Consider the following 11872-nt stretch of genomic DNA (forward strand, 5'->3'; position numbering starts at 1 on the left):
GTCCAGTCTTCTCCAGAATGGGCCAGTGTGGTTGCAGGTTGTCATTCTAACCAAGCAGAAGCCACACTTTAGTCTATTGAAAGCCAAGATCAGCGGAGCCAACAATTGGAATCAGGTGTGGCTCCTGCTAGATTGGAACCAAAAGCTGAATATTGGACAACGCTGCTTAAGACCAATCAGCATATAGACATATTTGCATATAATATATAAAACATTGACTATATAGATGGCTGATCGCGGAAAATGTACACCTCTCATCACAGTTTGCATGCTAGCTTGTCGCTAACAAGAGACAGACACGGAGAGACCGCATGTTCTCACCTTTTCGCCCCTGTTCACGGGTCAAACGTGCCCTGTTGCATAATGACGTGTTTACAAACAGCAAAGAGAGCACTAAGAACTCAAGTGGGAAGCAGAAAGAGTCGTAGGAGGCCTGCAGAGAAGCCCATGGCACATTCTGTTGACCAACTCATTCTCAGGCAGGTGATTCCTTCCTTATCCGCCAACTACCATGAAATACCACGAGACGCTCCAAGTTACAATCGGTGCATTGGCCGGGAATCGAACCCAGGTCAACTGGGAGCGGTTTCCCTTCCATTGAGCTTTTGTAGCAAGGCAGATAACAGCTGCTTGCAAAATCACAGGCAGTCTCTGCTTTTCCACTGAATGTGGAAGCCTGGCTCTTTCCTTCATCAAGAAGACAAGAGTAATGATGCGCTTGACTCGAGGTTGCGACTTGTAATTCCCCACCTCCAAGCGGGAAAACGCAAAGCAAACGCACCCTCAACTTGAAATCGCCATTCGTCAACAGTGGGAAGTCTTCTCATCTACCAGTTCCTTCCCTGTTCATCGAGTGACGTCGAGTCGGCATGACGGATTCAGAACTCACAAAGTGGCACTTACCTCGGTGGTTATTTGCTTTCGATCAGGGTTGTCCAGTCTTCTCCAGAATGGGCCAGTGTGGTTGCAGGTTGTCATTCTAACCAAGCAGAAGCCACACTTTAGTCTATTGAAAGCCAAGATCAGCGGAGCCAACAATTGGAATCAGGTGTGGCTCCTGCTAGATTGGAACCAAAAGCTGAAGATTGGACAACGCTGCTTAAGACCAATCAGCATATAGACATATTTGCTTATTAAATATAAAACATTGACTATATAGATGGCTGATCGCGGAAAATGGACACCTCTCATCACAGTTTGCATGCTAGCTTGTCGCTAACAAGAGACAGACACGGAGAGACCGCATGTTCTCACCTTTTCGCCCCTGTTCACGGGTCAAACGTGCCCTGTTGCATAATGACGTGTTTACAAACAGCAAAGAGAGCACTAAGAACTCAAGTGGGAAGCAGAAAGAGTCGTAGGAGGCCTGCAGAGAAGCCTATGGCACATTCTGTTGACCAACTCATTCTCAGGTAGGTGATTCCTTCCTTTTGTGCCAACTACCATAAAGTACCTGGAGAAGCTCCAAGCTACAACCCGTGGACGGGCCAAGAATTGGAGCCGGGTCAACTGCTTGGACTGGAGCTATGCTCACCACTATACCACCAATGCCACGCTGCACCATTCAGCTCTGGTGAACAAAGTGTACGTATGTGCACCACCAAAGTGCCACCGCACCGGGGTTTCTGTAGTGTAGTGGTTATCACGTTTGCCTCACACACAAAAGGTCCCTGGTTCGAGACCGGGCAGAAACAAGCTAGAAATTCTGAACTTTGCTTTAATGACTGAGCGTTGTCATCACTGTAGGATCAGGTCCTCTAGGAACAGCCAGAAAGCGAGACCTCCTTTACAGAGGAGATTTCCTTCTTTTGTAGCAAAGCAGTTAATATTTGCTTACCAAATGAAAGGGAGTCTCTGGTTTTCCCCAGAAAGTGGAAGCCTGGCTCTTTCGTTGCTCAACAAGACTCTGTGCGTGACTGGAAAATTTTCCGTAAAGTACTGCTCGCCGAGTTCACCTCGAGAGGTCTGCAAGAGGTCTGCGGCCGAAAAAGGCTGGGAGCGGTTTCCCTTCCATTGAGCTTTTGTAGCAAGGCAGATAACAGTTGCTTGCAAAATCACGGGCAGTCTCTGCTTTTCCACTGAATGTGGAAGCCTGGCTCTTTCCTTCATCAAGAAGACAAGAGTAATGATGCGCTTGACTCGAGGTTGCGACTTGTAATTCCCCACCCCCAAGCGGGAAAACGCAAAGCAAACGTACCCTCAACCTGAAATTGCCATTCCTCAACCGTGGGAAGTCTTCTCATCTCCGGGTTCCTTCCCTGTTCATCGAGTGACGTCGAGCCGGCATGACGGATTCAGAACTCACAAAGTGGCACTTACCTCGGTGGTTATTTGCTTTAGATCAGGGTTGTCCAGTCTTCTCCAGAATGGGCCAGTGTGGTTGCAGGTTGTCATTCTAACCAAGCAGAAGCCACACTTTACTCTATTGAAAGCCAAGATCAGCGGAGCCAACAATTGGAATCAGGTGTGGCTCCTGCTAGATTGGAACCAAAAGCTGAAGATTGGACAATGCTGCTTAAGACCAATCAGCATATAGACATATTTGCTTATAAAATATAAAACATTGACTATATAGATGGCTGATCGCGGAAAATGTACACCTCTCATCACAGTTTGCATGCTAGCTTGTCGCTAACAAGAGACAGACACGGAGAGACCGCATGTTCTCACCTTTTCGCCCCTGTTCACGGGTCAAACGTGCCCTGTTGCATAATGACGTGTTTACAAACAGCAAAGAGAGCACTAAGAACTCAAGTGGGAAGCAGAAAGAGTCGTAGGAGGCCTGCAGAGAAGCCCATGGCACATTCTGTTGACCAACTCATTCTCAGGCAGGTGATTCCTTCCTTATCCGCCAACTACCATGAAATACCACGAGACGCTCCAAGTTACAATCGGTGCATTGGCCGGGAATCGAACCCAGGTCAACTGGGAGCGGTTTCCCTTCCATTGAGCTTTTGTAGCAAGGCAGATAACAGCTGCTTGCAAAATCACAGGCAGTCTCTGCTTTTCCACTGAATGTGGAAGCCTGGCTCTTTCCTTCATCAAGAAGACAAGAGTAATGATGCGCTTGACTCGAGGTTGCAACTTGTAATTCCCCACCTCCAAGCGGGAAAACGCAAAGCAAACGTACCCTCAACCTGAAATTGCCATTCCTCAACCGTGGGAAGTCTTCTCATCTCCCGGTTCCTTCCCTGTTCATCGAGTGACGTCGAGCCGGCATGACGGATTCAGAACTCACAAAGTGGCACTTACCTCGGTGGTTATTTGCTTTAGATCAGGGTTGTCCAGTCTTCTCCAGAATGGGCCAGTGTGGTTGCAGGTTGTCATTCTAACCAAGCAGAAGCCACACTTTAGTCTATTGAAAGCCAAGATCAGCGGAGCCAACAATTGGAATCAGGTGTGGCTCCTGCTAGATTGGAACCAAAAGCTGAAGATTGGACAACGCTGCTTAAGACCAATCAGCATATAGACATATTTGCTTATTAAATATAAAACATTGACTATATAGATGGCTGATCGCGGAAAATGGACACCTCTCATCACAGTTTGCATGCTAGCTTGTCGCTAACAAGAGACAGACACGGAGAGACCGCATGTTCTCACCTTTTCGCCCCTGTTCACGGGTCAAACGTGCCCTGTTGCATAATGACGTGTTTACAAACAGCAAAGAGAGCACTAAGAACTCAAGTGGGAAGCAGAAAGAGTCGTAGGAGGCCTGCAGAGAAGCCTATGGCACATTCTGTTGACCAACTCATTCTCAGGTAGGTGATTCCTTCCTTTTGTGCCAACTACCATAAAGTACCTGGAGAAGCTCCAAGCTACAACCCGTGGACGGGCCAAGAATTGGAGCCGGGTCAACTGCTTGGACTGGAGCTATGCTCACCACTATACCACCAATGCCACGCTGCACCATTCAGCTCTGGTGAACAAAGTGTACGTATGTGCACCACCAAAGTGCCACCGCACCGGGGTTTCTGTAGTGTAGTGGTTATCACGTTTGCCTCACACGCAAAAGGTCCCTGGTTCGAGACCGGGCAGAAACAAGCTAGAAATTCTGAACTTTGCTTTAATGACTGAGCGGTTGTCATCACTGTAGGATCAGGTCCTCTAGGAACAGCCAGAAAGCGAGACCTCCTTTACAGAGGAGATTTCCTTCTTTTGTAGCAAAGCAGTTAATATTTGCTTACCAAATGAAAGGGAGTCTCTGGTTTTCCCCAGAAAGTGGAAGCCTGGCTCTTTCGTTGCTCAACAAGACTCTGTGCGTGACTGGAAAATTTTCCGTAAAGTACTGCTCGCCGAGTTCACCTCGAGAGGTCTGCAAGAGGTCTGCGGCCGAAAAAGGCTGGGAGCGGTTTCCCTTCCATTGAGCTTTTGTAGCAAGGCAGATAACAGTTGCTTGCAAAATCACGGGCAGTCTCTGCTTTTCCACTGAATGTGGAAGCCTGGCTCTTTCCTTCATCAAGAAGACAAGAGTAATGATGCGCTTGACTCGAGGTTGCGACTTGTAATTCCCCACCCCCAAGCGGGAAAACGCAAAGCAAACGTACCCTCAACCTGAAATTGCCATTCCTCAACCGTGGGAAGTCTTCTCATCTCCGGGTTCCTTCCCTGTTCATCGAGTGACGTCGAGCCGGCATGACGGATTCAGAACTCACAAAGTGGCACTTACCTCGGTGGTTATTTGCTTTAGATCAGGGTTGTCCAGTCTTCTCCAGAATGGGCCAGTGTGGTTGCAGGTTGTCATTCTAACCAAGCAGAAGCCACACTTTAGTCTATTGAAAGCCAAGATCAGCGGAGCCAACAATTGGAATCAGGTGTGGCTCCTGCTAGATTGGAACCAAAAGCTGAAGATTGGACAACGCTGCTTAAGACCAATCAGCATATAGACATATTTGCTTATAAAATATAAAACATTGACTATATAGATGGCTGATCGCGGAAAATGGACACCTCTCATCACAGTTTGCATGCTAGCTTGTCGCTAACAAGAGACAGACACGGAGAGACCGCATGTTCTCACCTTTTCGCCCCTGTTCACGGGTCAAACGTGCCCTGTTGCATAATGACGTGTTTACAAACAGCAAAGAGAGCACTAAGAACTCAAGTGGGAAGCAGAAAGAGTCGTAGGAGGCCTGCAGAGAAGCCTATGGCACATTCTGTTGACCAACTCATTCTCAGGTAGGTGATTCCTTCCTTTTGTGCCAACTACCATAAAGTACCTGGAGAAGCTCCAAGCCGTGGACGGGCCAAGAATTGAAGCCGGGTCAACTGCTTGGACTGGAGCTATGCTCACCACTATACCACCAATGCCACGCTGCACCATTCAGCGCTGGTGAACAAAGTGTACGTATGTGCACCACCAAAGTGCCACCGCACCGTGGTTTCTGTAGTGTAGTGGTTATCACGTTTGCCTCACACGCAAAAGATCCCTGGTTTGAGACCGGGCAGAAACAAGCTAGAAATTCTGAACTTTGCTTTAATGACTGAGCGGTTGTCATCACTGTAGGATCAGGTCCTCTAGGAACAGCCAGAAAGCGAGACCTCCTTTACAGAGGAGATTTCCTTCTTTTGTAGCAAAGCAGTTAATATTTGCTTACCAAATGAAAGGGAGTCTCTGGTTTTCCCCAGAAAGTGGAAGCCTGGCTCTTTCGTTGCTCAACAAGACTCTGTGCGTGACTGGAAAATTTTCCGTAAAGTACTGCTCGCCGAGTTCACCTCGAGAGGTCTGCAAGAGGTCTGCGGCCGAAAAAGGCTGGGAGCGGTTTCCCTTCCATTGAGCTTTTGTAGCAAGGCAGATAACAGTTGCTTGCAAAATCACGGGCAGTCTCTGCTTTTCCACTGAATGTGGAAGCCTGGCTCTTTCCTTCATCAAGAAGACAAGAGTAATGATGCGCTTGACTCGAGGTTGCGACTTGTAATTCCCCACCCCCAAGCGGGAAAACGCAAAGCAAACGTACCCTCAACCTGAAATTGCCATTCCTCAACCGTGGGAAGTCTTCTCATCTCCGGGTTCCTTCCCTGTTCATCGAGTGACGTCGAGCCGGCATGACGGATTCAGAACTCACAAAGTGGCACTTACCTCGGTGGTTATTTGCTTTAGATCAGGGTTGTCCAGTCTTCTCCAGAATGGGCCAGTGTGGTTGCAGGTTGTCATTCTAACCAAGCAGAAGCCACACTTTAGTCTAATGAAAGCCAAGATCAGCGGAGCCAACAATTGGAATCAGGTGTGGCTCCTGCTAGATTGGAACCAAAAGCTGAAGATTGGACAACGCTGCTTAAGACCAATCAGCATATAGACATATTTGCTTATAAAATATAAAACATTGACTATATAGATGGCTGATCGCGGAAAATGTACACCTCTCATCACAGTTTGCATGCTAGCTTGTCGCTAACAAGAGACAGACACGGAGAGACCGCATGTTCTCACCTTTTCGCCCCTGTTCACGGGTCAAACGTGCCCTGTTGCATAATGACGTGTTTACAAACAGCAAAGAGAGCACTAAGAACTCAAGTGGGAAGCAGAAAGAGTCGTAGGAGGCCTGCAGAGAAGCCCATGGCACATTCTGTTGACCAACTCATTCTCAGGCAGGTGATTCCTTCCTTATCCGCCAACTACCATGAAATACCACGAGACGCTCCAAGTTACAATCGGTGCATTGGCCGGGAATCGAACCCAGGTCAACTGGGAGCGGTTTCCCTTCCATTGAGCTTTTGTAGCAAGGCAGATAACAGTTGCTTGCAAAATCACGGGCAGTCTCTGCTTTTCCACTGAATGTGGAAGCCTGGCTCTTTCCTTCATCAAGAAGACAAGAGTAATGATGCGCTTGACTCGAGGTTGCAACTTGTAATTCCCCACCTCCAAGCGGGAAAACGCAAAGCAAACGTACCCTCAACCTGAAATTGCCATTCCTCAACCGTGGGAAGTCTTCTCATCTCCCGGTTCCTTCCCTGTTCATCGAGTGACGTCGAGCCGGCATGACGGATTCAGAACTCACAAAGTGGCACTTACCTCGGTGGTTATTTGCTTTAGATCAGGGTTGTCCAGTCTTCTCCAGAATGGGCCAGTGTGGTTGCAGGTTGTCATTCTAACCAAGCAGAAGCCACACTTTAGTCTATTGAAAGCCAAGATCAGCGGAGCCAACAATTGGAATCAGGTGTGGCTCCTGCTAGATTGGAACCAAAAGCTGAAGATTGGACAACGCTGCTTAAGACCAATCAGCATATAGACATATTTGCTTATTAAATATAAAACATTGACTATATAGATGGCTGATCGCGGAAAATGGACACCTCTCATCACAGTTTGCATGCTAGCTTGTCGCTAACAAGAGACAGACACGGAGAGACCGCATGTTCTCACCTTTTCGCCCCTGTTCACGGGTCAAACGTGCCCTGTTGCATAATGACGTGTTTACAAACAGCAAAGAGAGCACTAAGAACTCAAGTGGGAAGCAGAAAGAGTCGTAGGAGGCCTGCAGAGAAGCCTATGGCACATTCTGTTGACCAACTCATTCTCAGGTAGGTGATTCCTTCCTTTTGTGCCAACTACCATAAAGTACCTGGAGAAGCTCCAAGCCGTGGACGGGCCAAGAATTGAAGCCGGGTCAACTGCTTGGACTGGAGCTATGCTCACCACTATACCACCAATGCCACGCTGCACCATTCAGCGCTGGTGAACAAAGTGTACGTATGTGCACCACCAAAGTGCCACCGCGCCGTGGTTTCTGTAGTGTAGTGGTTATCACGTTTGCCTCACACGCAAAAGGTCTCTGGTTCGAGACCGGGCAGAAACAAGCTAGAAATTCTGAACTTTGCTTTAATGACTGAGCGGTTGTCATCACTGTAGGATCAGGTCCTCTAGGAACAGCCAGAAAACGAGACCTCCTTTACAGAGGAGATTTCCTTCTTTTGTAGCAAAGCAGTTAATATTTGCTTACCAAATGAAAGGGAGTCTCTGGTTTTCCCCAGAAAGTGGAAGCCTGGCTCTTTCGTTGCTCAACAAGACTCTGTGCGTGACTGGAAAATTTTCCGTAAAGTACTGCTCGCCGAGTTCACCTCGAGAGGTCTGCAAGAGGTCTGCGGCCGAAAAAGGCTGGGAGCGGTTTCCCTTCCATTGAGCTTTTGTAGCAAGGCAGATAACAGTTGCTTGCAAAATCACGGGCAGTCTCTGCTTTTCCACTGAATGTGGAAGCCTGGCTCTTTCCTTCATCAAGAAGACAAGAGTAATGATGCGCTTGACTCGAGGTTGCGACTTGTAATTCCCCACCCCCAAGCGGGAAAACGCAAAGCAAACGTACCCTCAACCTGAAATTGCCATTCCTCAACCGTGGGAAGTCTTCTCATCTCCGGGTTCCTTCCCTGTTCATCGAGTGACGTCGAGCCGGCATGACGGATTCAGAACTCACAAAGTGGCACTTACCTCGGTGGTTATTTGCTTTAGATCAGGGTTGTCCAGTCTTCTCCAGAATGGGCCAGTGTGGTTGCAGGTTGTCATTCTAACCAAGCAGAAGCCACACTTTAGTCTATTGAAAGCCAAGATCAGCGGAGCCAACAATTGGAATCAGGTGTGGCTCCTGCTAGATTGGAACCAAAAGCTGAAGATTGGACAACGCTGCTTAAGACCAATCAGCATATAGACATATTTGCTTATAAAATATAAAACATTGACTATATAGATGGCTGATCGCGGAAAATGTACACCTCTCATCACAGTTTGCATGCTAGCTTGTCGCTAACAAGAGACAGACACGGAGAGACCGCATGTTCTCACCTTTTCGCCCCTGTTCACGGGTCAAACGTGCCCTGTTGCATAATGACGTGTTTACAAACAGCAAAGAGAGCACTAAGAACTCAAGTGGGAAGCAGAAAGAGTCGTAGGAGGCCTGCAGAGAAGCCCATGGCACATTCTGTTGACCAACTCATTCTCAGGCAGGTGATTCCTTCCTTATCCGCCAACTACCATGAAATACCACGAGACGCTCCAAGTTACAATCGGTGCATTGGCCGGGAATCGAACCCAGGTCAACTGGGAGCGGTTTCCCTTCCATTGAGCTTTTGTAGCAAGGCAGATAACAGCTGCTTGCAAAATCACAGGCAGTCTCTGCTTTTCCACTGAATGTGGAAGCCTGGCTCTTTCCTTCATCAAGAAGACAAGAGTAATGATGCGCTTGACTCGAGGTTGCAACTTGTAATTCCCCACCTCCAAGCGGGAAAACGCAAAGCAAACGTACCCTCAACCTGAAATTGCCATTCCTCAACCGTGGGAAGTCTTCTCATCTCCCGATTCCTTCCCTGTTCATCGAGTGACGTCGAGCCGGCATGACGGATTCAGAACTCACAAAGTGGCACTTACCTCGGTGGTTATTTGCTTTAGATCAGGGTTGTCCAGTCTTCTCCAGAATGGGCCAGTGTGGTTGCAGGTTGTCATTCTAACCAAGCAGAAGCCACACTTTAGTCTATTGAAAGCCAAGATCAGCGGAGCCAACAATTGGAATCAGGTGTGGCTCCTGCTAGATTGGAACCAAAAGCTGAAGATTGGACAACGCTGCTTAAGACCAATCAGCATATAGACATATTTGCTTATTAAATATAAAACATTGACTATATAGATGGCTGATCGCGGAAAATGGACACCTCTCATCACAGTTTGCATGCTAGCTTGTCGCTAACAAGAGACAGACACGGAGAGACCGCATGTTCTCACCTTTTCGCCCCTGTTCACGGGTCAAACGTGCCCTGTTGCATAATGACGTGTTTACAAACAGCAAAGAGAGCACTAAGAACTCAAGTGGGAAGCAGAAAGAGTCGTAGGAGGCCTGCAGAGAAGCCTATGGCACATTCTGTTGACCAACTCATTCTCAGGTAGGTGATTCCTTCCTTTTGTGCCAACTACCATAAAGTACCTGGAGAAGCTCCAAGCTACAACCCGTGGACGGGCCAAGAATTGGAGCCGGGTCAACTGCTTGGACTGGAGCTATGCTCACCACTATACCACCAATGCCACGCTGCACCATTCAGCTCTGGTGAACAAAGTGTACGTATGTGCACCACCAAAGTGCCACCGCGCCGTGGTTTCTGTAGTGTAGTGGTTATCACGTTTGCCTCACACGCAAAAGGTCCCTGGTTCGAGACCGGGCAGAAACAAGCTAGAAATTCTGAACTTTGCTTTAATGACTGAGCGGTTGTCATCACTGTAGGATCAGGTCCTCTAGGAACAGCCAGAAAGCGAGACCTCCTTTACAGAGGAGATTTCCTTCTTTTGTAGCAAAGCAGTTAATATTTGCTTACCAAATGAAAGGGAGTCTCTGGTTTTCCCCAGAAAGTGGAAGCCTGGCTCTTTCGTTGCTCAACAAGACTCTGTGCGTGACTGGAAAATTTTCCGTAAAGTACTGCTCGCCGAGTTCACCTCGAGAGGTCTGCAAGAGGTCTGCGGCCGAAAAAGGCTGGGAGCGGTTTCCCTTCCATTGAGCTTTTGTAGCAAGGCAGATAACAGTTGCTTGCAAAATCACGGGCAGTCTCTGCTTTTCCACTGAATGTGGAAGCCTGGCTCTTTCCTTCATCAAGAAGACAAGAGTAATGATGCGCTTGACTCGAGGTTGCGACTTGTAATTCCCCACCCCCAAGCGGGAAAACGCAAAGCAAACGTACCCTCAACCTGAAATTGCCATTCCTCAACCGTGGGAAGTCTTCTCATCTCCGGGTTCCTTCCCTGTTCATCGAGTGACGTCGAGCCGGCATGACGGATTCAGAACTCACAAAGTGGCACTTACCTCGGTGGTTATTTGCTTTAGATCAGGGTTGTCCAGTCTTCTCCAGAATGGGCCAGTGTGGTTGCAGGTTGTCATTCTAACCAAGCAGAAGCCACACTTTAGTCTATTGAAAGCCAAGATCAGCGGAGCCAACAATTGGAATCAGGTGTGGCTCCTGCTAGATTGGAACCAAAAGCTGAAGATTGGACAACGCTGCTTAAGACCAATCAGCATATAGACATATTTGCTTATAAAATATAAAACATTGACTATATAGATGGCTGATCGCGGAAAATGTACACCTCTCATCACAGTTTGCATGCTAGCTTGTCGCTAACAAGAGACAGACACGGAGAGACCGCATGTTCTCACCTTTTCGCCCCTGTTCACGGGTCAAACGTGCCCTGTTGCATAATGACGTGTTTACAAACAGCAAAGAGAGCACTAAGAACTCAAGTGGGAAGCAGAAAGAGTCGTAGGAGGCCTGCAGAGAAGCCCATGGCACATTCTGTTGACCAACTCATTCTCAGGCAGGTGATTCCTTCCTTATCCGCCAACTACCATGAAATACCACGAGACGCTCCAAGTTACAATCGGTGCATTGGCCGGGAATCGAACCCAGGTCAACTGGGAGCGGTTTCCCTTCCATTGAGCTTTTGTAGCAAGGCAGATAACAGCTGCTTGCAAAATCACAGGCAGTCTCTGCTTTTCCACTGAATGTGGAAGCCTGGCTCTTTCCTTCATCAAGAAGACAAGAGTAATGATGCGCTTGACTCGAGGTTGCAACTTGTAATTCCCCACCTCCAAGCGGGAAAACGCAAAGCAAACGTACCCTCAACCTGAAATTGCCATTCCTCAACCGTGGGAAGTCTTCTCATCTCCCGATTCCTTCCCTGTTCATCGAGTGACGTCGAGCCGGCATGACGGATTCAGAACTCACAAAGTGGCACTTACCTCGGTGGTTATTTGCTTTAGATCAGGGTTGTCCAGTCTTCTCCAGAATGGGCCAGTGTGGTTGCAGGTTGTCATTCTAACCAAGCAGAAGCCACACTTTAGTCTATTGAAAGCCAAGATCAGCGGAGCCAACAATTGGAATCAGGTGTGGCTCCTGCTAGATTGGA

The 11872-nt window shown here is 48.1% G+C and overlaps 3 non-coding genes across 3 annotated transcripts; all 3 read left to right on the forward strand.

Annotated features, from left to right (window-relative positions):
• The first annotated feature begins 3970 nt into the window (after nt 1–3970).
• trnav-cac (transfer RNA valine (anticodon CAC)) lies at nt 3971–4043 on the forward strand. The gene has a single exon. It is a non-coding gene; the product is annotated as a tRNA-Val (tRNA).
• A 3680-nt stretch (nt 4044–7723) lies between these two features.
• trnav-cac (transfer RNA valine (anticodon CAC)) lies at nt 7724–7796 on the forward strand. The gene has a single exon. It is a non-coding gene; the product is annotated as a tRNA-Val (tRNA).
• Nucleotides 7797–10073: 2277 nt separating this feature from the next.
• Nucleotides 10074–10146, forward strand: trnav-cac (transfer RNA valine (anticodon CAC)). Its single transcript has one exon. It is a non-coding gene; the product is annotated as a tRNA-Val (tRNA).
• The last annotated feature ends 1726 nt before the right edge of the window (nt 10147–11872 follow it).

This window comes from Ictalurus punctatus, unplaced genomic scaffold (assembly GCF_001660625.3).
Source record: "Ictalurus punctatus breed USDA103 unplaced genomic scaffold, Coco_2.0 tig00064102, whole genome shotgun sequence".
In the NCBI taxonomy this organism is placed as follows: Eukaryota; Metazoa; Chordata; class Actinopteri; order Siluriformes; family Ictaluridae; genus Ictalurus; species Ictalurus punctatus.